A 5,460-nucleotide genomic window follows, 5' to 3' on the forward strand; every position below is an offset into this window, starting at 1 on the left:
ATGATCTAACTTGCTTTATTCAATGATTCATGAATTCTACTTAGCAAATAGAAAGGACCTCCAAGGAGCTACAAAATGGAAGGCTTTTATAGTCAGAAGAGGGAAAAGAGTGGATTGTTTCAGGCACAGTTAATTTCCTTTAGGAGACAAAATGGATCCACCAGGTAAATTACCTCACTAGTACTGATCAGGACATTCTAGACTGACTGGTTAAGATTACATCTTTGTGGTGGGGGCGGGGGACACCTGAGTAGCTCAGTCAGTTAAGTGTCTGACTCTTAGTTTCAGCTCAGGCCATGATCTCCAGGTTGTGAGATCAAGCCCCACATTGGGCTCTGCTCTCCATGGGGAGTCTGCTTGAGATTCTCTCTCCCCCTCTCCCTCTGCCCTTCCTTCCACTAGAACACGTTTGCTCTCTCTTTCTAAAATAAACAAAAAAAAAATCTAAAAACAAAGAAACTACATCCTGGGAGGGGCTGAAACTGCTTTTAGGTAAGGTATTAACTCTTTTTGGCTTGCTGATGTGGGGTTTAGCACAAGTGGTTCCATTTTGGAATCCTAATGTTTCTTTTTTAACACACACAAAGTTATTGAGTACAGGTAGTGTTTGTGATGATAGATGCTTTTCAGAGAGCATACTACCTGTCTGTAGGATCTGGAGAAGAAACAGAACTGATGCTCCCATCTTCTCTCCCAGAGTAAAGAACTTTGACATCTGTAGGCCCTTGGGTGTTTTAGATTGCCCTGGGGGCAGTCACAAAATTAATCCAGTTAATTCCAGTAATTAATCCTGTTACAGGGAACTAGAGGGATTCTGTGCACCACCATCTTGACTTCATGTTGAAAAGCCAGGGTTTTTATTCTACATCCACATCATTCCATCAAGAAATGGTTATTATGTATGAGTATTAGCCTACTCAAAGTAGAAAAGACTTCTATATATAATAGCAAAGAAAGAACATAAAGGGGAAAACTGATAGATTTTGCTACAAAAAAAGGGAACATATTTACAAGTTAAAAAAAACTATAAATAAAACTAAAAGGCAAAAAAAAAATGGAAGGTATTTGCAAACTATATGACAAAGGATTAGAGCTAATGTTTTTATTACATGGAGAGTTCTTTCCAACCTCTAAATAAAATTTTTTCCCTTTTGGAGATAATCTAGAGGCATTTAAATGGTCCAGCATTTGACATACCCCATAAGCTATTTTACAATACAGTGTCCAACAAAACTAGGCTGCTCTGAACCCCTGGCATTAGAATTGTTTACCTTTATAGCAAGAAAGTGGGACAGTACTAAATCCACCTGTGGCATGTGCCCAGGTCAACTTCAAGGGGTTTGTACCTTGAGAGCCAAAGTTCTTATGAGATTGTCTAAAACCAAAAAACAGGTCATCCAAGCCTGTGGTGCTTCCATGGTTGCAAAATGTATCCATGGCAGGATCAAGAGTACTTTTCTTATTGAGGGGCAGAAAATAATTGTGAAAGTGTTGAAGGCACAAGTACGGAATCAGAAAGCTAGATTTAAAAATGGATCTTTTCTATATATTATAAAAAATATTTTATTTATTTGAGAACAAGCAGAGGGAGAGGGAGAAGCAGACTTCCCACTAAGCAGGGAGCTTGATATGGGACTTGATCCCAAGACCCTGGGATCATGACCTGAGCCAAAGGCAGACGCTTAACCAACCAAGCCACCCAGGCACCCCCAAAATGGACCTTTCCTAAATAATAAAAAAACAAAACAAAACAGAAAACTCCTACAAAAGTTAAGTTTCTTCCTTTACTACATCATGGAAAATGAATGGGCATATTTTCAACAAGTTTGGAGAGATTTGGAGTGATTTGACTTAAAATACAACTCATGTATCGTACAAAGAATCCATTTGGAGAAACCAAGGGAGTTGGGCTGTCCTACTTTAGAGCACCTGAACTGGTTTAAAGCAAGGCCTTAGGAGTGCCTATTGGGTCAGACATACTAGCGAAAGTATTACTAGTATAAATACTAGCTAAGACATCGAGTGTCGTGAGATCTAAATGAGGCAAGCCACGTAAAGGGCTGAACTCAAGGCCTGGCACACTCATTTATTTTTTTACTCCAAAAATCTTTATTGCGTGACTGCTGTGTACCAGGCACCCTGTGTGGTGCTAGGGATAAGGCAATAAACAAGACGACAGCTGTCTTTACCCTCTTGGAGGGTGCATTTGACTGACACATAGTAAAAAATCATAAAACAAAGCTAACATTATAATATAATACAACACACACAAAATTTAAAAACCAAGATATCTTTTTTCACCCGGTAGATTGACAAAGGTCCTCTGATAAAGTTAACCTAAGGTGTGGCCCAAGGGTGTGGGAAAATAGGCCCTTTAATCTCTCTCTGGGGGCTGTATGAATTGGTGCCCTCAGGAGAGCAGCTGACAGTACGTATCAAAAGCCTTTACTCCTTCAATTCCACTTCTCTTGATTTATTATCGTAAGGAAATATTTATGGATTACCCAACAATTTCTACATAAGAGGAAAGTTAAGAGGTTCAGAGGCTGAGCGGTAGGTTTACAGGCTGGTTCCATCATCTGCTAGCTGTGACTGTCGGGTTAATTAGTGACTATCCGTCGCTGTGCCATCTTGGGCAAGTTTTTTATAACTTTCAAGCAACATGTTCCTCCTCTGTAAAATGGTGATAATGATAGGATTTACCACTGTTGGGTCCATTATCAAAAGAACGAGACTGAGACAAAGTGAAAGTTATGCAAAGCCTTATTCTACGCCAAGCATTAGAAGTTAGACAAACCGGCCAGGGGAACGTGGCTGAGACAAAGTGAAAGTTATGTAAAGCTTTATTCTATGCCAAGCACTAGAAGTCAGACTGACCGGCCAGGGCTGCCTCCAAAGACAGCAACCCCCCTTTGGTCTTACAGGCTAGTTTTATAGGACACAACCGCAGACCTCTACGTATGTGGCTTTGGCTGATTGGATGTCTCTTACCTGTATGTTTTAGTAACGGTTACCTGGAACCGATACTAGTAACTGCTGAGGTGTTTATTAAACAACAAAATGGCCTTGTTTTAGGTATGTGTTTTAGTAACGATTACCCGGAACTGGTATCAGTAACTGCTGAGGCATTTATTAAACATCAAAATGGCTACCTAGGCAACGTGGAGTCACTATGGCTAAGTAGGCCCAGGCAGGCCCTAGGGGTTTAACAGGTTTTAACGTAGAATCAGTCCCAACACCACACAGGGCAGTGTGGGGAGTCAATGAGAAAACACACATGAAACACTTAGCATAGCCCCTGATACATGGTAAGCCTTCAATCTACTTCAGCAAAAGAGAGAGAGAGAAAAAAAAGAAGTATATGCTCAGTGCAGCATTATTTACAATGGTAAAAGGTAAAATAGAAACCACCTCTGAGGGACGCCTGGGTGGCTCAATTGGTTAAGCGTCTGTCTTTGACTCAGGTCATGATCCTGGGGTCCTGGAATCAAGTCCTGCATTGGGTACCTTGCTCAGCGGGGAGCCTGCTTCTCCTTCTGCCTCTGCTGCTCCCCTTGCTTGTGCACCATCTCTGACAAATAAGTTAATAAAATCTCAAAAAAAATTTACCTAAGTGATTAAAATATAAGCAGAGAAGACATACTATACAAATATTGAAAAACAAAATTGAGAGGGAGACAAACTGTAAAAGATTCTTAATCCTGGGAAACAAACTGAGGGTTGCTAGAGGGGACGGGGTGGAGGGTTGGAGTAACTGGGTGATGGATATTAGGGAGGGTATATGTTGTAATGAGCACTGAGTATTATATAAGATGGATGAATCACAGACCTGTAACTCTGAAACAAAGAATACATTATATGTTAATTAAATGAATTTAAATTTTAAAAATGCAGATTAAAAAAAGAAAAAAAAGAAAACCAAAATCAAAAAACAGATGAATAATTATATTCATTGGAATTGGATTCATTGGAAAATGATCACAATATATTGGGAGTAAAAAAGTTGGTTATAAATAGTACATTCAATAACAATTCCAATTTCGGAAAAAAAGTAGAAAGACAATACTATGTATTTTCCATGATGAACATGCATCATTTTATAATTTAAACAAGCCCTACATATTTATAGCAGACATATATAAGATTTTGGATGCCTAGCATCATCCCACTTCTTATAATATCCCAGTTTTCTTGTGGGAAAGAGTTTCCCTCCGTGAGGAATCCTGACAGGAGGGCAAGTTTTAGCTCACCCACCTCACACACACCTGGCACTTATGGAAGCCAGTAGGACTTTGACCTAGGATACCGTGTGACAAGAATGGGAGATCTTTTGGAGGATAGTCCACACTGCCAGTGTGGAAGGGGCTGGTCTGGGACTTCTTTGACCCCTGCCCCTTTCCCAAGCCAGGAATTCCTCCTCTTAGTGTGTTCATGAGCCCCTATTAGTCTTTCAATAAATCCCTTTTTTGCTTACATTAGCCAGAATATGTTTCTGTTGCTTGCAACCAAGAACTCATACGTTTTTTTTTTAAATTTTTTTATTTAGTTTTAAACATTTTTTAAAATTTATTTTCAGCATAACAGTATTCATTGTTTTTGTACCACACCCAGTGCTCCATGTAATCCATGCCCTCTCTAATACCCATCACCTGGTTCCCCCAACCTCCCACCCCCCCACCTCTTCAAACCCTTCAGATTGTTTTTCAGAGTCCATAGTCTCTCATTGTTCACCTCCCCTTCCAATTTCCCCCAACTCCCTTCTCCTAACTCCCCATGTCCTCCATGCTATTTGTTATGCTCCACAAATAAGCGAAACCATATGATAATTGACTCTCTCTGCTTGACTTATTTCACTCAGCATAATCTCTTCCCGTCCCGTCCATGTTGCTAGAAAAGTTGGGTATTCATCCTTTCTGATGGAGGCATAATACTCCATAGTGTCTATGGACCACATCTTCCTTATCCATTCGTCTGTTGAAGGGCATCTTGGTTCTTTCCACAGTTTGGCGACCGTGGCCATTGCTGCTATAAACATTGGGGTACAGATGGCCCTTCTTTTCACTACATCTGTATCTTTGGGGTAAATACCCAGTAGTGCAATTTCAGGGTCATAGGGAAGTTCTATTTTTAATTTCTTGAGGAATCTCCACACTGTTCTCCAAAGAGGCTGCACCAACTTGCATTCCCACCAACAGTGTAAGAGGGTTCCCCTTTCTCCACATCCCCTCCAACACATGTTGTTTCCTGTCTTGCTAATTTTGGCCATTCTAACTGGTGTAAGGTGATATCTCAATGTGGTTTTAATTTGAATCTCCCTGATGGCTAGTGATGATGAACATTTTTTCATGTGTCTGATAGCCATTGGTATGTCTTCATTGGAGAAGTGTCTGTTCATATCTTCTGCCCATTTTTTGATATGATTATCTGTTTTGTGTGTGTTGAGTTTGAGGAGTTCTTTAT

The 5,460-nt window shown here is 40.1% G+C and overlaps 1 pseudogene; it reads left to right on the top strand.

Annotated features, from left to right (window-relative positions):
• Positions 1–1,176: 1,176 nt before the first annotated feature.
• Positions 1,177–5,460, top strand: part of LOC111155515 — a 27,564-nt pseudogene continuing 23,280 nt past the window's right edge.

This window comes from Enhydra lutris, unplaced genomic scaffold (assembly GCF_002288905.1).
Source record: "Enhydra lutris kenyoni isolate GAN:26980312 unplaced genomic scaffold, ASM228890v2 scaffoldscaffold42, whole genome shotgun sequence".
In the NCBI taxonomy this organism is placed as follows: domain Eukaryota; kingdom Metazoa; phylum Chordata; class Mammalia; order Carnivora; family Mustelidae; genus Enhydra; species Enhydra lutris.